We start from the raw sequence: 22,125 nt of genomic DNA, 5'->3' as shown, positions 1-22,125 counted from the left end.
TAAGTACGTAAATGTCCCCGGCGTACCGGATTTCTACGGCCGCGGGAGTCTGGAAACACTTGCCACAGACAAGATGTATCTCCTTGAATATCAGCCGAATGGCAAAGATTTATTTCAGCGGTTGTAGCTGTGAGTCGTATCAGCTTAGTGTTGTCGTGTAATAATTTTTTCAATGCAAAACATGTTTTTGTCAGCCCAGCAGTCGTTCGGCTGTGCTCTCTTAGCGGCATTGGTGTATGTTAAATGCAAATAACATGGGCCGTGCCGTTATAAGCAGCCCTTTGGCACTGTCCGGTACAGTGAACGCGCTATGTATTTGTGAGCCTTGTTTGTGGATAACGCGCAACCTGGCCCACAACCATCATCAGCGCTTTCTTGCGCCCACTATCTATCCATAGTGCACCACTTCACCCTTATCACCTCTCCGAAGTTGCGAAAAGCCCGCCGCAAGTTTGCGTAAATGCAGTCCGAAATTCCTTGGCGTACCACTAGACAAACCAGCTTAGAAATGATAACTACTTTCTAACCTCAGATCTCCACGTGAGAGAATGTCCTGCATAAGACACACAGGCATCCTAGCCGTGGCAAAATTGAGCACACACAAACTGGTAGAACTTAAGAGTAGTGTTCACTGATCCTCATTACTCTTAGGCGGCTGCTCACTTAATAGGAGACGTCCCTAATCCACTGCCACCATTGTCCAGGTCGCTCAATTGGTGGTTGCCGTTGTAAATTCAGGTAACGCCTCATTTGACGGCTTCTCATCGCTGTTGGCCCATTCCCTTGTTGCAGAAATGTGTCGACATAACTTTACGCATGTGGAAGGCAATTTGTGGCAGTCTTATTGCACACACACTCTCAACCAAACAAGGCTAAACATGACTAATAAAACCTTCTAGAGATACAATACGCGCGTGATTAGCCTCGCAATGCTTGTTGGGATCACTGTTTACAACGAAGCAGCCGATAGCTAGAGTTCCGCGCATTTTAGTTCAGCGTCGACGGTAACGAGCGTAGATAGTTTCGTACAGTTCCCCAAGGTGGCGGTAGGCATGCACGCTGTAGCCCAATCCCGAGGCTTCACGTAGGTTCGAAGCGTGAGGCGTTCCATAGCGCGAGGCGTTCTTGTGTGTTGTTGGTATGCATGCTTCCTTGCTTCCTTGCTTGCTTATAGGCGGCTGCAGTCAAAAGAAGCATCCGCCGGGGCAGCAGCTAATTTTGTCGGCCGTTCACGCGACAACGACGCCACATGGTTGGCGCTGTCGTCACAGTCATAATTTTCGTCCCACCACACAGGCGTCCGTGCTGCGGCAATGGCCGTTGTCGTTCCAGCGTTCTAGATTCAGTAGCAGTATAAAAAAGTCTGTTGTAGTTTAACCTTCCTTAAAAAATTCTTTTTCACCTCAGCTTCGTTGGTCACCTACTTCTACGCTATGGAATTTCCCGTAATTTTGTTTAATTTCTCATTATCACCATACCGTATAGAAGTAAGGTAGTGCGAAATAAAGGAGTTGTCGTGAGCGACTACAGGTTTGTAGAAAGACAAACTCTGTGACCTCGCTCACGAAGGATGAAACTGGGGAGCATGTACATTGAAGTGAAGGACGATGTGAGAAATGCACCTAAATGGTTCTCCTTAGTGCAGCGTCTATGAAGGACGTTCCAGGCTTACAGACGTAGTGGCGAGGAGCACAGCAGCTATGACAGTGTACGACGCTTTTTCAATTTCGCTGTATTGGTTAGATGCAAGTGCACATGCAGTAGCCAGCACTGCCTCACTGCTTTTCCTCTCGCTGCGCAGGCCAGCGCGGTGGTGTACGTGCTCGTGGTGCTCCTGCTGTACGCGCTCGCCCTCGCCGTGGTGCTCATCAAGTACGTGCGCCGAGAACGCTACGAGGCTCGGCTGTACCACCTCTGCGACGAGTTCATGCGCCGCGACCGCTTCCTCCGCCTCTCCAAGCGACACTCGTCCATCCGCTCCAACGCCGCCGCCAGGACGGACAGCAACGACCAAGAGGAAGGGAAGGTCTGAGTCCGCCCGCCCGACGCCCAAAGGGGAAGGACTTGGTGCTCCTGGCTCTGCTAGGCTTAGCTCGATCCTTGCGCGACAGGGAACATGATTGCGAAAATTCCGCATGCAGCCCTTCCAATTAATTGCCTCTTGTAAGTTATCCTGCGCGGGGATCACCGTTTTTGGAAGCCCCAAAGGTGACCCGCCTTGGAACCTTCACAAAAGGATCACGAGCACAATAGAATCGCAACTGTTTAAATTTGGAATCCTAAGCACACCGATTTGAGCACGCATCGCTTCGCGCCTCAGTTACCTCCTCGCCCTCTAGCACCGTCGAAACTCCCGCGGTAGCTTCAGACACGAATCAGTGCGAGTTGCACAAAAACCACCACATGCTGCGCCCCTTCATTCAGGTCCAGTTTTTATGTGAAGATGATCCACCATACACTAAAATTCAAAACCCCGCTTAGTAATGTGGCTACCTGAATTCTCCTTTATGCTGTGTAGCGCTAACGACATTTAAAAAATGCCCATAAACAGTTCATGGTAACCTCTGGAACTGCTCGATGTAACAGAAGCTCCTGCGGATCACAGACCTGGGCGATTTTTGAAGAAAAAGCATCCGGAAGGGCCGATCGCCCGAAGAGACCGGGGTGTGACCCGCCACATGTGTTCTCCATGCACGGTTAGCGTTCGGAATTGGGGCATCACCTCTGTCGTCATGGGCGGTGAACTTCGTTCTGCGGTGTGATTTGTGGCGTTTGGTGCAAGGCAACGGAGGAAGACATATTTGCCAAGACAGGACCATCTCCCGACCAATGGTGGTGTTATCCAGTCCACGCAGGTGCAATATTTGTTCAAACAGAAACCGTTCAATGCTTTTGTGTGGTGAACATTGCTCATGATCCGACAAGTTGTACAGGTGTTTTTGCACAGCGGACTTGCTCGATGAGGCTACAAAAAGAATGTGTGCCTTTTTCAGCCGGTGGTGTGTCCGGAACCAGATATCCATCTCTGGACCTGCATACGTGGATAAGGTAACCGGCTTAAATTGTCAAGTAGACTCGTACTACCACATATCTTGTGTTTGCTGCGTAAGAGTGTGGCACACTGGTTTATGTGTGCCTCGCGCGCGTACCGCGCGGAGTTCTTGTTTTCCCAGACTGAATGGTTTATGAAATGTGGCACGTACTTTCACATACTCGTAGCGTGAAACAAGCATAGGAGATGCTTTTCCTGCCAGGCTTTTTGAGTATTATTTTCAGGGAAAAGCAACAAGAAAGGGTGCATGAATGGCCCTTCCCTCACTGTCGTAGAATTCGTAGAGTACAATAAAAAACCCAATGTTTCATCTGGCGCATCGGCGTTATTGTAGTCACATGTGGTGTGGTTGCATAATGCTAACTTCGGGTCACGTGAAGAATTTTGAGCCGTATGTTGGAGTTCTGTACTACAGTGTGAAGACGGGCTAGTTGGTTCATAATCATGGCAAAGAAACAGCGCACACAAACGGAGCGGAAGACAGGGAAGAGACAAACACGGGCTTGAATTCGATATTAACGATATTAACATATTTGGACGAGGGACAGGGACAGTGAAAAAAAAAACCATACGATGGTTAATATCGAATTCAAGACGATACCAACTAGCCCCTAAACAAGCCCTTACAAACACGGGTGCTCACTAACAACCGAATAATCCTTATTGCGAACCGGGAATATAAGAAAATGCAGAAAGAACACAAAAAAATGAAAAAGTGAAGATTACAGATATACTATATCCTTGGCAACAAGTCGACTGACGGCTTGCTTACGCATGCGCCCGATCGCTCGTGGATCGAAAACGCTTCATACATCTCGCATGTCCTCTGGTCTCCGTAGTGTGTTAGGACACACTCTGCTCAAACAAGGGCTCGCATGAGGGCTCGTTCACGAATCAAGCAACGTGTGTGGCAAGGTTGATACCAGTAGCGGATTTGATGGCATTGGCGTGCTCGCGAAGCCGATCATTCACGCATTGTCCAGTTTGTCCTATATACGAGCCACCGTGGGACATCGAGATCTCGTGCACTGCTCTGGCCGTGCGCTCCATGAAACGCCTTGTCTGTCCCTTGTTGCAAAAGTTGCGCCTTGGTTCATCCTATTTCACCACCTTGTAAAGGCTGCCCAACTTTCTGGGAGCAGAAAACACAACACGGCCCCCTGAACATTCCACAGTCCTTTTTAGTTTGTGCGCTATGCCGTGAATGTGTGGGATGACCGTCCTCGTCCCGTATTCCTTGCTCGCCTTGGAACGTGTCCCCACCCGCTCTTCTGTTAGCAACTTGTTGGACAGGCTTCGGATGAGGTCCTCGGGGTATCCAGACATTAGCAGACATTTTATTTTTTGTGCGTTCTTCCTGCATTTTCTTATATTGCGTGCGCGCAATAAAATTTGTTCAGTGGTTAGTCAGCGCCCGTCTCTTTCTTGGCTTGCGTTCCGTTTCTCTGCGCTGTTTTTTGCCGTGGTTGGAATTATGTGTAATCGCTGAGGTTTTTATTTTGACACAAACAATAGTTAAGCAAAACTATACCCTGGCTGGGCGCTCAAAGTTTATAAACAAAGTGACTTTTCTTTATAACAAAACAACATCCGCAATACTAAACTTCCGTCAAAAGTTAAATCGTCGTATGCACACGGACTGTATTTTGGTCACTTCGGAGATGTATTGTGCAAAGTCTGTTTGGTTTCGAATGACCCACGAAGTTTTGTTGCACATCTCCTATCGCACGTAGTCTCCACATTGTAAAACTTGCACGCCACCTACACAGAATAATATAGTGGGCTTTGGGGTGCCACGAATAAATAGTGGTGTGCTATAGGTGCTACATAAAAGCAGTTCAGACATGCCAGCGGCCATTCCTGTGTGCCCGGCACGTGAAGATAACGATACAGGCAGTTTGTACGACATGCAGCTTCAATTATTTCTCAATGAAGTGACCAAAGTGTAATATCCTCCTATCAATGGCGAGCGTTAAATTTTTAAGTAACTATTGCTTCGAAATCTGTTAATTTTCCGGGTTTGTATCTGACCTATTGTTATGGCACTGGGGTGACCCTAAGCAAAGCCAGGGTAAGGAAAGGTAAAGCAACGAAAGAAATAATGCTCAGCGGGCAACTTTGCTACTTCGATGACAGGAATTCTATCAGCAGCTGGAGATCATATCCGAGGTATCCTGAGGAGCACACCACTCCGGCCTAACGTATGAATTTCCGTTCTTTTAGAACGAGAAGGGCTTTTTGTGTTTGGCTGCTCCCGGAAGAGTTGCTCATTGTTTAGGTTGAGTTTTGTTTTACTGTCGCCTGGATGAGTACAGGCCATTGGTGTGCTCAAGTGTGCCCAGAGAAATTCCTCCACTGAATGCCGTTTCTTTGCTAGCTTCGGCTCAGTTTGGTTTCATAGTCCTTTGTGGAACTAGTATTTCTTTGTTATGCACGAGGCTTGCCTCCAACAGTATTTGCATGCGTTGGCGTGTATCCCTTCGTTGCCTTCACCAAGCTTGGCAGGCAAAGCGATAGCCGGGCAGTCAAGGACTAGCAGCTTTTGGTGCAAAATAAAAACAAGAAGAGCGTATTGCTACTTACCATTTTGCAGTTTTAATGACGTGACAGCAGCAGGACAGTAAATCACCAGAAATCTGTGCGGCTGTCCCAAATCTCAAGAGCTCCTGAAGCCTGTACGTGTGCTTGTTCAAGAGCAAGAGCGACAGAACGCGGGAGGCCGGAAGGTAGAGTGGGACGACCAATGGTGCAACCATAGAGTTTCTTAAAATACACACTACAGAGGCGTTGGCGTCTATGCGACTCACATCAAGGCCGTCTGTGTCGTCATGGACCGCCATTACTTCATGCGCTCACCTTGGTTTCATCATTGGCTTGGATTGATACGTTTTAGTGACCGCGGATTTAAACAATGTGCCGCGACAACGCGAAGAATTGTGTACAATTATGTAAGTGGAAAATAAAACAGGCTGCTTTAAAACGAAGGAAAAAGGAAGTAAAGCGTATTTTTGTCGGCACAGTTGTACCCGCGGTCAAGGTGGTAGTCACGAACAATGTAATATTTGGGAGGGAAAAATCATTAGAGACTCGTATTTTATTAATTTTAACTTTGTTTCTAATAATAAGTTGTTGGAAGAGTTTGGAGAGTTTTTTAAGCGTGCCTATGAGAACGTCGCCTTCGTGGTGAACCGGTGCACAGACCGTCAGCTACAGTTTAACAAAGCTTGCTGCTAGGCGACTTGGTTTCTACTTGAAGAAAAAACAAAACTGGGCATTAAACAGTCGTGGACGATGACAAGATAGAACGAATAGAGGCGCCCGTATCTGTCGTATCTGGTCTTCGTCGAAGAACGTTTTGCTTGTTTTTTTCGTCAGCTACAAATTTCGCGGCGGCATATTACCCGCTAAGTCATACGTCCTTCGACTGCGGCATGACCAACGTCAGCTACGATCACTCACTGCCTGCTGTTTCACCGAAAACGGCTACCCCAGCACAGGAATTATTTTGGCTTCCTCGTGGCTCGTAGACGTGTTAATGCATAGTGAAGAATGCAAATCCCCAAAACCGCCTAAGAATTGAATTGTCATGCCAACCCCGAGCCAAAAGCGGGGGTGTTTCCATAAACCCCCACGACGAAGGGTTTACCAGGAGCAGTTTCTTCTCTAGTATACTTACCAAGAAACAGTATAGGTGTAACCTGGGTGTAACAACGCAAAAATGACAGGGGATTCGAGCATGCGCCACGCCTGCGCAGTGGGGAAAAGCAGGGGAGTTGTGCACGCTTCCACACCCGAGTGTTTGTCGGCACTTATGGGCGCGCTCTCCGCGAACAGCAACGCAGCAGTAAAGACGCGCCTCGGCAGAACGCGAAAATTGGCACACGAGCAAGAAAGAAAGAGCGAACGCGGTGTAGAACATTGATGGTTGCCCTGATGCGTTGCTCCGCGATCCGGCGGAAACCAAAACCAGCAGAGACACCAAAGCAGGAATCGACGTTCAGTATGACGCCCACGCAGTGAAGACGTCAAGCAAGATTTACTTAGGCCGTCTTCTGTTGCAGATTAACGAAACTAGCCTTTCCTGTGCACCTGGAAGGCATCCACATCAGGTCGCCCTAGAATATTTAAAACCGGTAGTCGTCATCTCCGTCTCTCTGTGTCACTCGATTCAACTACCCTTCGAAAAATTGTCGAAAAAAGGCTTGAGGCCGAAGCACACATATACATTCAAAAACAGTTTTTAATTAGCAAAAGTACTGCTATAGCTCAAATATGTTTACATTATTGAGGGCAAGGTTAAGCTTCAGGCATATTTCAAGCGAAACGGGAGGCCATCACCCACAGTATCTGCGGTCTTTCGATCATTGCTTGTTCTACGCGGTAACTTTCAGTTGACATTTGGGTGCTCGCCCACAACTGCTCCTTGTGTATTTACAATGGGGCACTCGATAGACAGTCGGTTCAACGGCCTTTCGATGGCCTTTGAAACGACCATGTAGCACAGGGAGAAGAATGCTCGTTCGATTGATTTTTACGACGGAAAAATAAGAAAAACAACGCGTTAAAAATGCAGGCGAAAAGAGCCGAGAAAAAGGGAACACAAGAATAAGAGGCATCCAGCATAAGCTCGTGCTGCTTCAGGAACAACAGAAAGAAGAGGTTCGAACAACGGCCTGTGAACGATGCGAACGCGCGAAAATGGGATTGAGTTAAAAAAACCTCAATTTCAGTTACCATGGCAGGACGGACAGCGGGGAAAGGGGGCGAATAGCTTGAGAGGAGAAGTTACGAGGCAGGAGCGCCCGAAAGCTGTCGCCTTTCGACATTCGCACCGATGCAAGTAAAAATACCTACTCGGCTACTTATCGATCTTTACTTAGACCCGACGTTCTGAACTGAGTGCGTTTATATTCGGCCCATCCCCTTGCTTTTTTTACTGAGACAAAGACTAGTATTTCTCTTAGCTGTGTCAACGCAAATACCTTGACACAGAATTTCAAGCTGGCGCAAGCTGGAAGTGTCCGAATACATAAATTCTCTGCTGCTTTCTCTTACCCTCACTCTGTGTATGCGACTCACAATGTATCGCTGTTAACGTTATCCATAGTGTAGCCGTTCATGTAATTTAGTATTTTTTTTTCCTCCAGTAACAGTTGCAGTACGTTCTGCGTTATAAAATACACCTCCTGCGTTGTGTGCTGCACCTCTGCCGTGAATAGGGTTATGTCTGTCTAGCACCAATGAAAAACGACTTGATACAAAGTTTTCAGCTGGAATCTTTCCAATGGAAGCCAACAAAACTTAGTTAGCCTTTTGCGTACATATGCCTTAACATTTACCGCCGATAACGTCTTGTTGCTAAAGATACTGAGCAGAAATTTAGGCGGCTTGTCATTTTTACCCGCTGCTAAGTTGGTTGGAAGAAATTTGCGTCACCATATTTATGTAGTAATGAAGTATTGAAATCACCCCGGTTCTTACCAGGGCACGTGGGCAGTGGTGCTGTAAAAATTACCGGCGACGACAACGCCAAGGCTGAGGCGTCGTTGTCGCGTGCTCGGCTGGCAGAGTTTATGGTCCGGCGGGCTCCGTCTTGCGCCCCGTAAGACGCAACTTTTGGCAGCAGCCGTCCGCAAGGAAGCCAACAACGTAAAAAAACAAACGCCCACACACGGAAGGCTCGCCCTACAAAACGTGGGCGATTCAAAGACACGTTTAGCCTCGGGATTGGGCTTCAGCGTGGACAGTTACCTCCACCTCGGGGGAGCAGGAGGAAACGTCGCACGTGGTTGAAGGCAGGGCCAACACAGAGGGTAGCGTTTTCGTTGACGCAGGACTGTTAATGCACAACAAAAATGCAGGGAACCCCAGCGATAAAAAACTTGCCTGTAGATTTGTACACTTCCAATGCGTAATTCCGCGGATGATTCTTCGGGAAGAAAGTAGCGTTTTGCTAGACAACTAGAAAGACTGTTTGCGTTTCTCCAACAAAAGAAGCAAAGAATAACTTCAGGCTTCACTCTTAAGGAACGGATACAATCGCCCTAGATATGACGCAAACGGGGCTGGTAGAGACCTGAGTTCAAATTAAGAGAAAGAAGCACAAGTATACTGCATGGGATTCTAATGGCGGACAACAAACTTCCTCGCGGCACATGCTACCAGATTGCCTACCGAGAGACCGGAGTGGAAATTGAGAAGACAGAAAATTCTCCGTATTGATTTTTGTAGTCATTTATATATTTTTATTTACTTATGTAAACATTTATTTGTTTGTTTGATTGCTCACATTCCTACATTTCGCCAAGAGGTTATTACAGTAGGGTGTAAAACGCATTTTTACACACGAAATGCGCGTATGGAGGAGATTTCTCCGTTTACAAGTAGTCTATTTTAACACAGAAGTATAGATGCTATGGGTAAGGTGTTCGTACACAGGGTGGCATAAGATGGGTACGGATAATGATGATAAAATAGTGATTTTGATTCGTCCTGTAATATCGCGCCTTCGGCATACAAGCATGTATAGATCGGTCTACTAGCCGATATGGCACCAGAATGCTGAAATTTCTGCTGCCTTCCAAGGAAGAGTGCCAAGCGCTTTACAAAACACGGAAAATGAGGATGTGCAAGCTGAACATCGCAAACCACTCGTGTGCCAGCTAGTCCCTTCGGTTCCCTGCAAAGAGCCTCACCTAACCTGAAGCCTCAAGCATACACCTGCAAAGCTCGAGAAGTTGATACACATGGATTGCTCATTTGACAGAAATTGCTCGAGAAACATGACCTTTTGCACGGGCTTTGCAAATGGCCGTCCCCTGCTTACGCGAGTTCGAGGAAATTTTAGGGATAGCTCCCCGTTTAAACTGACATTTCACTTTTTAGCATTTTCTCACTGCGGGAGAACCGATGCGTGGGGCTTTGCGTGAACATTTTCGTTTTATTATACACCCCTAAGACTAGTTTTAAGAAACGGTGTCTATTTACGGTGCAATGTAGGCTCGCAGAACGTTATGCCACTTCTGATTCGCACCACACCACTTGAACGAGGCACGATGGGAGCGCAGTTCTTCGCGTGCTGGACAAGTTCCGTTGGAATAGCGAAGTCATGGGTAAAAAAAGAGGCTAAAAAGGTTTTGAACGTTGTCTACTAATGCGCAAGCACCCTTTCGCCACTTCTGCGTTTCACCAGCCCCATGATTCCTAGGCGTTATTGAAGGAATGCCTCAATCGAGGCAGCGCCTGTTTATTTGATTTTAGTTCATCGCGGGAGGGCGCAGGCTCGAATGTACCCTTCTGGTTTTATGAGTTTCATTATAGTTTTTACACATTTCACATTTTTTACCTGTTTATATTTATTGGCGTTAGGGCGCTGGATTGGACACAATGAACATTTAGGAACCAGAGGGAAAAAGCGCCGCCTATCTGCTCCTTTCGTTGCAAATCGTCTTTCGTCGACATTTGCCCAAATAAATGCCTTCATTCGCTTTCCCGCTCACCTCTCATGCTGTTTCCCTCCCGCCTCGTTCCTCCGAAGGTAAACACACTATAGGTTTGCTCAACTCAATCTAAATCAACCATGTTCCACTGCTCCAGGACTGGTTGCCTCGATACCAGCGCTGGCGTACGGCGGAGGCGCGCGTGAATCGAGGCGCCCTACTCCAAAGTTTATAGAACCACGCTGCCGTTCTCCGGGTGCGTTCCAAGAGGAACGTGGAACCTATGTAGCGGAACCTTTCGTAACTGTTGCCGTTTGATTTCTTAAAATGCCGCCATAAGCTATAGTGGCGCGGGTGACAGCAGTCGACGAAGTGATTTTTTTCCTGCAGTGGATGTAATCATTTGCTATCCCAATAATCAAGCATCCATGAATTTGTTAATAAAAGAATATTGCAAACATCACCTATGAATTGATGTTCTGCGTCATATTTACATAATGTTATGCCTTTTATTCAGCAATGTCGAAAAGTATGAAAACTGCCACAGGACTCAGACGTTAAGATTTGGGTGTGGGTATATAAACCTATTGTGCAGCTTCTGTTTCGATTTGGCCGGCTGGCTGATTCGGGGGACGGGCAGACCGACAGAGAGACAAAAATTTTCCCGTTGAAGTACCCCAAGAAAGACTACCGCCTTTAAAAGGAACGCCCCTATCATGAAACACCGAGCCCTAAGGGGATTTAATCTACATCAAGTATAGAGGGGAACCTCGTAGAAGGTACTGCTACTGCCCTTAACTTTTTCCGGGTCAATCAGAGATTCCACCAGGACTAGAAATTTTCGACAAAGCGGTACGTCGATGGGTAATAAGAGCCCACCGTAAAGCAACAAGTGAGAGAGTGCCGCGAAACATGCGATAGACCCCATTGAAGGGAGAGAATCGTGCGGCAACGCTATGGTATTTGTACGTTTGAAGCCTGGACACGAAGTGGAGAGAAAGAGCCAGAAGGCTTAAGGAGAAGTGCGTGAAACCCGAAAGGAGAGGAAAAGTGCTACAGGAAACCGAAAAGAAAGTGAAAAAATAAGAGACAACGTACTGAGAAACCAGAACTAAAACAAAAATTCGTTAGTAAAAGAAGGTTGGAGCATTTGTGACAAAAAAGAAGAAGAAAACCGGACGCAACCCTCACATAATAAATCAGACCAGGTTGGAAGCACCGCAACATGGAAGCAATTGTATTTTAATAACTAGGAAGGTGAAGATGGTGCACAGCAAAATTAACAGTAAAGTGCCGGTGCAACACGATCCCGTTACCAACGCAAAGGCACTAATCCTCGTCGTTTTTTATTTCGTTAGTTTAGTTTCTCTTTGTTATTTGAAGACAGGCATCGCACATCAAAGTGGGTAGGCCTTTATTATTGAGTTTCTTCCATTACATTTTCTTGTTTTTAAGGTTTGTTATTTTTCGCTTTCCACAAAGATAACTATGGCCAGCTTTCACCCTCTGTAGCCAAACATAGCGACTGTTCGTTTTGCTTGGCTTCATATTTTTGTTTGTTGTGTGTTTAATTGTGTTATCTCTCATGATAACACTTCAATGTTGAAGCTTCACCAAGCACGATTTTTGCAAATATACAAGGTATTGCACTGCTTCCGTTTTGTTACTCTACAAACAATGCGCACGCATTAAATAGATTTATGTATTGTTGACCATAAATAACACGTGAGGTGAAAATGATTTTTTCGGTCTCATCTTCCAACCAATGTCATGGCGCGAACGTATGGCCGGCTTTTACCCAAACAGTACACCATATGCGCTGCTCAACTGAGCTCCTAGGCTCAGATGATGTTTCCGCGATTCTGACGGGTATACCAAGCAAGAACAGACAGAGAGGCAAGGAACTTTATTGGGCGAGCAGGAAGCGAAAAATGTCTCTTTCAATAACAACGTACCGTTTGATGAGTTATTCTGATCCAGAGTGCCTGCAGGCTTACATAGGGCGAAAAGAGTGTAAGGCCATAAAAGAAGGCCCGTTCATGCAGCAGGATATTTTGCTTCGGTTTGGCTACGTAGTGACGGAGCAAGAATCACGCAGGTGATTATGGTTAGCATGCTTATATCATAAGGTCGGTTGAGAAAAGTGTCCATTGTTTCACATGTACAGAAGCTTCATCGCCGCACCATTTCTTAAAAATAAGCTGAGCGTAGCAGACAAAAAACTGTCTTGGACCTTTCTCTCAGAAGCACGCACAAAAATACACATACATCTTCACAGTATCATGCGTGGGTGCTGAAATTGCGCAGAAAGCTTATTTGCTTATGAAATGCCGGCATTGGTTTGAAAGTAGACCCCAGAAACAGATCAAGCTTATTCGTTCCATGTCATATATATAGAAAAGCGCTGGATGTCGTGTTTTTTTTCTTCGTTGAAGAGTTCGGTGCGCTTACCCCGACAGAAAATGCCAATAAGACAAGACTGAAACATTGTTATATCTCGCCCGAGCCATGATTTGGTGTGCGTGCGTTTGCAGTGGCCGCATTCATTTAGGGTGCTTAGTTCATGAAATCTGTTGTGTGTTCTGTTTTATGCTGCCAAGGGTGCGTCTAGAATCATTCGCCGTCTGTCTGTGTGCGTATACATGTCTGTACTATTGAGTGTGTCACAGAAATGCCAATTCTGGTTCCTGATACTCTTCCGGTTTATTGCACTGTTCGAGAAGAGCTAATAAAAGATGTATATGCAACGACTACGAGAATATTTTCGCTGTTGTGTATTTCTTAGCGCCTAACGGTAGTAGAGACGGCAGACGTCAAAAGCAAAAGGTGGCCCGCATCCTTCCCCTCAGGTAAGTGCCAGTGTTGGGAGTATTTCCAAGTGCTCTCTTCTGCACTCGCGTGGATTTAAAAAGAAGAAAAACTTGAGTATATATTTCACTGGAATTTGGAGGTGACAGGTGCGTCACCTGTGGCGCGCGATACGTGCAGCGTTTATGCTTTCTGCTTTTTATACTGTTATGCCTGTACTAGCGCTGCTTTGTTTTCAGTGGCGCACTTTTGTAGCGTAAGCTACACTGGCCGAGGTTGCGCAGTTTCGTGTGGGCCTTGAAGGGCCGTGGTGCGCAAGCGCGAGGAGCATTGGATTCGATTGGATTGAATTTGGATTGGAATGAATTTGGATTTGATTGGATTAAACTAGATTGTATTGAATTAGAATGGAAATCCAATCCAATTGGAGTACGGGTGCATAAATAATTGGGTCTGCACATTCGCCGCTCGGCCCATTCCAGAGGAGTGACGTCATAGCCGAAGCAGACGCACTGGCGCCGGTGCGTGCCCAGCTGTGCGCCTCCGTTGCGCAGTAGCCAAGTCTGACGCTGCGCCGGAGCCGCTTGATAGCCTTTTCGCGTGGCTCCTGGGTAGCCGTGCGGCGCATGCGCGAGGAGCAGTGACTGGACTGGACCGGACTGGACTGGACTGGACTGGACTGGACTGGACTGGACTGGACTGGTTTGGTTTGGTTTGGTTTGGTTTGGTTTGGTTTGGTTTGGTTTGGATTGGATTGAATTGGACTGGATTGAACTGGACTGGACTGGATTGAATTGGATTGGATTGTATTGAAAATCGTTTTAGCAGCAGTAAGCATGATAATCAGTTAATCCTAGACAACCAGGAAACCTAAGAATAACCAGCTGAACCTTAGCTCACGCTACGTATATCCTGGCATAGCCGAGCTAGGCCACTGTTAATTTTGTTTAATGAGTAGCGCAAATTTAAAGTCTGCTCTACTGCTCGTTCAATAGTGGGTGTGCTGCTCTCAACAAATTTTAGGGGCCTCTACCCAAAAGAGCTTCATCTTGGGGCTCTTCAAACTACCCTCTTGGTCTGTAATCACATAATTTGTAATTCGATACGTTTACACGTGTAGGGGCGATGGGATATGTCCGGTGGAACATCGGTGTACTCGGTGTAACGTATATCCATGGAGGAAAGAAAGATTTAAAAAATGGCCATGGCTTAGATCAGCTAACCTTGGATATGCAAAGCAAAAGCTCGGCTTTGTCTGGACGAGTCTTGCTTTCACTTGGTTAACCTTTAGTTTAGCTGTATTGCCGATCACGCGTCAAAGCCGTTCGGTTCCACGCAACGCTCACAGAAAAAGGCCGGTCGAACGCGGCGTTCCCCGGGGCGAACACGGCGAGAGAGAGAGAGAGAGAGAACAATCTTTAATGAAGTCTGGTGATGTTAGCCGTGCTAAAATGCCTAACTTGCTACGCCAGTTGAGACGTGAAAAAGATGATGGCGATGATGTTCAAGAACTTGATGCGCACAGAAACGGCGAGTTATTCACAGCGACTGGTCTAGAACTGTGTGTTGCATGTACTCTATCAGAGCTTTTGTAGCCCGTAAAGCACGTTTGGGAGAAGCTCAGAGTCCTAAAACGTCCTTCAACTAAATGTGTGCACGGAAAGCGGCAGTCCTAAAGACACTGCGAGGGACACTCTTTGTGCATTGAATCGAGCACAATCACATAGGAGGTGCTGGAGGGTTTCTCGCACATCACAGTGTGGGCAGAGTGGTGACGTGGCTTGTTTCATCTTAAAGAGGAAGTTGCGCGTGTATTCGACATTCAGCCGCATGCGATGTAGAATTGCTTCTACCCGCTTGGAGAGCGCTGGTGGCACTTTAAATTTGCAGTTGGGATCAATGGAAGATAGCGCCGTGTAATGGCGTGATACGCCATCCCAGGCTGCACGCTGCATGTTCCATGCAAGGACAGATGCATCTGAACGCGGCATTAATTCATGGCGACCGCAGCGTTCCTTTTCAGCGGGCGCGAGACGAGCCCCGTTGCCCGAAACAGCCCAGCGCCGCATGCATGGGAGGCTGCGGGGGTGGTCGGCTGCCTCGGCCGCAGCGGCGGTGGCGACCGCTCTCGGCGCCCGCAGGCGCGAACAGCGGGCCCGGCGAGTGAAGCGATGCGCTTCGAGGGGCGTGTCACCGGGGGTGTGTCTCCCATCAAAAGGTTACCTCGTGCATCCTCCACGAAATCGCTAGGCGAAAGCAGTAAAGCTTTGCTTTGAAAGGCCCCGGTGGCCAACGGCGCAGTGGGGGAAGTGTCGATGAAGCCACCTGGTTTTCTCACCCTCTTAGGAGGCCACTGACAGCCGCGTACCAGGGCCCTACTTCCCTGGGCGGCCCAGCCGGTAGCCAATGGTGGGCAGGCGGGCACGAAGCACACGGCGAGCGAAGGCAGCGGTGGTGGCGTGAGCACGCAGAAAGAGGGATACCTTTGAAAATAGCGAAGTGGCTTCAGTACCGGTGACATCAGGGCCTCTCGTAAGCGTTCCTTTCCTCCAAGGACGCATCGACGGCAGCTACCTTGCAATGCACTCCAGTCATCAGAGCATTAGTGCGATGACTGAACTGAAACAAGGCTTACTTTAGGAAAAAAAAACAATTGTAGCCCTCGCCCGCAGCGGCAAAACTCCGTATCCACGAACTCAGTACGGCAGGCGCACGAGAAATAGGGGCGCTGCTGCTGTATTTGCTGCACAAAATACTGACCAGCATGCGTACTTGGTGTGGCCGTCGTTTCTTAATGATAGGGTCTCCAGATTTGTCTGCTTGGGACGACTTTAGGTATTTGCATGATGAGGGCCAGAATGCTAACAGGTGCAATAAGGAAGGCTCAAAGGTTCTAACTATAAAATGAACAGCAAAGCTATCTTAAATGAAAGAAAATTATACTGACGTTTACCTACGGGAACAATGGCTGAACCAGGCCAGACGCTGCTTGCCTGGTTCAGCTCATGCCCAAAGAGGTGTTCCCTCGACTGCGGTGTGCAAGTGATCTGCTGGCTGCTGCCTGCGCACGTGCCCGTGGCCAGAGTTTTCTGGTCATGAAACGTCGCCATCACGCTATAGGAGTGCTTCGTGCGCTGCCCAGGGGGCCCGCACCTCGTCGCTGGCATTGATCGTACGGCAGCCGGGAAAGCAGTCGTATGGGAGCACGCAGCGGAGCAGACGCTTCCGGTGGTAATAGCACGGCTCGTTCGCTTTACCTCTCGTGTGCCGCTGAAATGGACCGAGTATTTTACGAGTGCCGAAAAGTGATCTGTGAAAGGTTATGCCCAAAACGTGCTGCGTTCCTGGCGACCGTTCTGGTTAAAGAGACGCGCCGTGGTAGCTCTGTGGCTAAGGCGTTGCGCTGCTGAGCACGAGGTCAAGGGTTCGATTCCCGGTCGCGGCGGCCGTTTTTCTGATGGAGGCGAAACGCAAAAACGCCCGTGTGTAGCAGATTTCGGCGCACGTTATAGATTCCCAGGTTGTCAAAATTAATCCGGAGTCCTCCACTACGGTGCACCTCATCGCCTGCGTTGCGTCGCCACTTTAAACCTATATATATATACCATCAATCAACCAGTTCTGGTTACAGAGGAGACGACGAGAAAGCGTCGCTATTAAAGACGATAGTCTTTCTTGGGCTACTTAAACCCAGAAATTTTGGTCTGTCTGTCTGTCTGTCCGTCTGTCTGTCTGTAACTCGATTCAGCCACCCGGCCAAAGTAGAATTGATATTGCGCAATAGTCTTATATACTCACAGCCAAATGTAAACGTCTAAGCCCGGTTTATATGTTCATACATGTCAACTTTGTTGAACAAGAACAAGACATTACGCAAATATAAGACAGGAAATTAGTACACAAGGGATATTTACAGTGTTCTTTTATTAAAAAAATCATGGATGCTTGGTTTTTCGATAGCAAATGATATTCTACATCTACTGCAGAAAACCGCCGCCTCCTGGCGGCATATGAAAAATCCCGCGGCAACAGCAACGACAGGTTCCACTAGCTAGGTTCCACGTTCTGCTTGGAACGCAAGTGGAGCACGGCCACGCGGCTCTATAAACCTTCTAGTCGGCCGCCTCCATTCACGCCCGTCTCCGCCGTACTGCAGCGCTGGCATCGAGGAACCCGGCCTGTAGCAGTGGAACGCGGTAAATTCAAATCGCCTTGCGCAAACCTTTAGTGTGTTTACCTTGGAATGAGCGCGACGGTACAGGAACAGCATGAGAGGTGAGCGGGAAAGCAAAGGGGGGCATTTCCTTGGCAAATGTCTACAAAGACTATCGTCTTTTGACGACATTTGCAACGAAAGGAGCAGATACGCGGCCAATTTTTTGGCTGTCCTTCTGACGCCGAGCTGCGCGCGATATTGAAACGCGTCATTCTCCTGAAAGAAGTTTGTTGATTTCATTTTGACTCACCGCGCGCTCGTGTGTGAAAAACATTTTGACACATCAGATGTCCTTCGGTTGGACGAGTGCGCCATGAATGGAAACGTCGAGAGCCGTGGGTGCTGTTACGAATCAGCCCGCCACTCTCCTTCAAGCTTTGTGCAGCACTTCTCGGCTGTGTGGCGAAGCCTCCACTACGTGCGCCTTTCGAGTATACGCGCCCCCCTGTCGGTGACTCATAACTGCATCGGCAGACGACGGATCTGAACACGCCGCTACATGTGGGGACGACGGTTTACACGGCGACCAAGCTCGACCCTCGAGGCTCGGCCGCAAGGCTAGCTCCACTGAACTCCGCCACGGACCGCTGACCGGCGTAGCGGCAGAGAACAGCAAGGAACACACAAGCCACAACGGAACAGCCAAACTCGCGTTTACTGGCGCTCCAATAACGTGGTCGACTCCTCGATCGTCCTGACCCAGCCGCCCGGCGAAGATAAGGAGATAAGGCGCAACGGGGCAGACAAAGGAAGGGGAAAGCCGGAACTCCGGTAGTCACGTCGGTCGTGGCCGCTCGCTGCAACCTAGTGACCCCCCTCCTTCGTCCCGCGCACCCAGACCAGCCCCCGGGGTCCCTGACGCACCGAGGGACCGCCGCGCCAGCGCCACGACACGCCTGCCCCGCGGCGAGAGAAACGCAGCCGCCAAAGAGAGAGAGAGAGCCTCCCCCCTCGCCTCGGTGGCGGGTGGCGAGGAATGGGGAAAGTGCCAGGACTCTGCGTTTCCCACAATGTCTGGGAAAGTCCGGATGGCTGTCGCCTCTCTCCTGCGCGATTCAAACTTCGGCGGTGGCACACGAGGCATGCTTCGACTTGTCCGAAGGACGCGGACAATTCCGCGGACACGGAATTCGTTGAACGAGAAACTCCTTCAACAAGGAGTACACAATTCATGGGATGAACCACCAGAGGCGCACAGGCCAGGCCAACTGAGACGGCTCAAACTAACAAAAATGGGCCGGGCTTCCCTGCACCATCTCAAATACGGTGGTTGACTTGAAGCCGAAAATCGAGAACAAACAGAGTCACACTTGACAAGCGGCGATCTATTGCGAATAAAAATTCGGTGACCGCGATTTGGGCCCATCAGTGTGTTAACGAGCCGTGACGTAAATAGGGCTTCCAAACGGGCACTGAAGTGAATAAAAATGCAGACCTCGGAGAGCGCCGAGGCAAAGACGAAGAAGACATGCCATTTGAAAGATAAAAAAAAATACAAGTGCGTATATTATGTGTATTTATTTTACAGGAGCACGCGGTGGTTTTTTTGCGCGGTTCCTAATGTGCGGATTAAACTATTTCTAGCGCACGATGGCATGGTGAACTCTACGATGCCGTTGACCTGATTCGCGGACACATTCAAGCAACTCTCCCTATAGGGAACGGAGCATTTCATGCGCGTTAAATTTGTATTGTGCAATGGAAATCGTGCCCCTTTTTTTTTGTTATCCCTCTGTCCCCTTCTAGCTCCAAAAGTAAGACGAAAGGGAAAACAATGATGGCTTAGTGGCCTAGATCTGCAATTCGAAGGCAATCTTTTCCCGCGTGACGTGGCGTCGTTAGCTCTTTTGTGGTTTTATTTATTCATTGCTTCCCGGCGCTAACAGACCTGGCGCCTAACACACGGCAGCGAATTATGTCTGGGAAAGAATCGTTCATCGGTCGCTCGATGTGCAGGGTTGAATGCAGTACTCATGTCAGCAGTAGCTCGAGCCGTGCAAGCACACCGCCATTTTGCCGTCGGCCTCGCAACAATGGTTAATGAGATTGAAGTAAAAGTAAATGCACCTTATCCTCTACATTATGTTGACAGTGAATCGACTTTCTACAAAAATTTTGTATTGAGTTCCCATTGCGAATTGGCCGCCATGTTTCAATTAAAACTCAATGCTCTGTTTAAATTGAAAGTCTATTGACTAAGGTGAACATACCTGTTGTGTTCCAGATTACTTTTTCTTGACTCTCAATTCACTTTTCCTGTTGAGTTTCTGTTGAGAAATATCAAGTGAAAGTATAATGAGAACCGTCTGTTAATTGTAAAATGTCAAATGAAAACCTATTGAGCATAGCCAGCACAGCCCGTCTGAATTGCATTTGAGTTTTTTTGTAAAGTTATTTCAACAATTGTCTAGTAAATATTAGTTGGCTGTACCAGATAGTTACTAATCAGGTTGTTTCAATAATGCCAAAATATTCCGAAACCTGGTCTCATTAAACATGTTGCAATGTGTCCACTGAGCAGTTGAAAGTGACAAGTGTTACGTGGCAAAGCTAGCTTTATTGCTCACTACAGCAACACGGGAAGGTTGGAGCCTATGATACCATACTGACCAATCATTTGGGTCATTCCTAGATTCAAAAAATTTGCCACAAATCATTGGCTAAGCCATCGCTCAATGAGGGTCTAGCATCAGTCAGTAGCGTGCCTGATGTCACGTTTAGCCATTTTATTCAATGATTTTGCTATTAGTAAACACATTCACTCCAACTAATTCAAAATTGCGCCGAGAAAGGCCGTCAGCAGGTTGTGATTACAAGCAATGACAGATTTCAATTTATGCTAGCAAGGTAAAAAATAATCGTTTCGTGAAAGACGTTGTTCGCTCGACAAATATGGTCGAGCGACCCCAAACCGCAGCAGAGATTTGCAGCTAAAACAAGCATTGTGCGCGCAGTACCAAAAGAAGTACGCCTCGGTACTTGTATGTTTATGTCTAATTTCGGAACTTCCAATGTTTATTTCACCGTTCTTACTGATATAAAAAGAACGTGTCCTTAATTTAAGCGCAAGTAGCTCGTTCGGGAAGCATGTAAGCCCTGCCTAATTTGTGTTTGCTTTTGCCGGCCTCAGCCAATCGCAGGGCTGCCACATATTACATCATATGTTCTGTTGCGGGAAATGAGTTGGTGGATCGCATGACCGACTTGGCCCTTTTTTCCTAATTATATAGCTTATTTGAGCAAAGTTTACGTTAAAAGTGGCTTCAGTATGATTCGAACGAGGCAATCTTTCGAATAAAGCAAACTTTTATTTTGTCTGCATGGCCCCTTTAAGTAATTCACGGAAAGATACATGCAGAGAATTGGAGCTTCGTGATAAAAAGGTAACATATGCACAATATCATGTAGTCTGCTTGAAACGACTACACGCACCACCTCACATATTCTTCTGCGTCAGTTTGAAAGCCGAAGTGTCTGCTTGTATTCAGTGTGTCAAGGTAGCGCATCAGACTTGTGTACATACGCTTTAAATTTAAATCCTAGCTGCTGCGGATCCCTACTCCTGTATATTTTTCAAAAGCAATAGACGAATTTGTTATATTTCTGGGCATTACTTCTCTTAGCTAGTGTGAAGCGGTGAAGCAGGGTGAAGTACGTTCTAGGCCTCGTTCGGCACAGGGCTCTTGAGCCTCTACCGTGCGCTCCGGGAACTCTCTTCTTTAAGGAAGTCATTCAAATTAGGAAGCGTATATATTTCCTGCAGGCAGCTTGGAAAAATATTTCTCCTAATCGGCTGGACACACTTGCTTCTATTTGACTGGTAGTTCTGCCTCTCAGCCTGGCGCTGTCAAGTGTGCACGGTTGCACGGCGCTGTGTTCGTGCATCTGTTATTAATCCAGAAGGCACTGGTTTAAGTCAACCTCCTTCAATTTTTTTGTCATTTTAATTCACTTCGTTCGTTGGAAATTCTTTTTACCTTAATCATGGCGTTCTTTTTTTTTTCAGAAACTTGGTGCTGGTAATACATGTCTCCTGCTTTGTTATGTTGTGGCACTGAGTCTGGGGCTTTATTCATGCGACACTTGCCTTCATAGGATGGGTTAACCTTTAGCTTGAGATACATACAAATAATGTATATGCGAAAACAATACAGCACCACGGAAGACTGATTTATTATTAGGTTTAACTCGCCGACGCTTCACAGGCGATGAGGCGCGCCGTAGCGGAGTGCTCCGGATTAATTTTGACCACCTAGGGATCTTTAACGCGCGCCGAAATGCCGATGCGTTCGAGATTTCGGCGTTCGAGATTTTGCCGCACTTTAAAGATCCACAGTATCGCAGAAGACAGTAAAATACTGATTGATGGCAAAACGTTCAGTGCTTGTACCTCACCCTTCAATTTGTTAGACTTTTTGGGCATGTGTCTCACTCAGACGATCCTCCGTACGCGGCTGCCGTGTAGACAGCGCCGGCGTAGGCGGCAGGCAAGACACAAAGGCAGCTGACGCAAACCTCCAAAGGTGGTTTATTCTCCTAACCCCCCAGGGCTCCCGTCTTCTACATCGTAGAAAAGTCCCGCGTTTCTCGAGTGGCCGGAGTCGTTCGAC

The 22,125-nt window shown here is 47.6% G+C and overlaps 1 long non-coding RNA gene across 1 annotated transcript in view; it reads left to right on the top strand.

Annotated features, from left to right (window-relative positions):
• LOC144162424 (uncharacterized) overlaps positions 1 to 13,236 on the top strand; it is a 125,239-nt gene extending 112,003 nt beyond the window's left edge. The window contains exon 4 of the long non-coding RNA XR_013320673.1: positions 1,802 to 13,236. This is a non-coding gene — a long non-coding RNA (uncharacterized LOC144162424). The remainder of the gene's footprint in view (positions 1 to 1,801) is intronic.
• The last annotated feature ends 8,889 nt before the right edge of the window (positions 13,237 to 22,125 follow it).

The sequence above is a fragment of the Haemaphysalis longicornis genome, unplaced genomic scaffold (genome assembly GCF_048455015.1).
Source record: "Haemaphysalis longicornis isolate Haplotype H1 unplaced genomic scaffold, Haemaphysalis longicornis Haplotype H1 scaffold_12, whole genome shotgun sequence".
In the NCBI taxonomy this organism is placed as follows: domain Eukaryota; kingdom Metazoa; phylum Arthropoda; class Arachnida; order Ixodida; family Ixodidae; genus Haemaphysalis; species Haemaphysalis longicornis.
The sequence above is the reverse complement of the archived record's forward strand: the minus strand, read 5'-3'. Positions and strand labels throughout refer to the sequence as shown.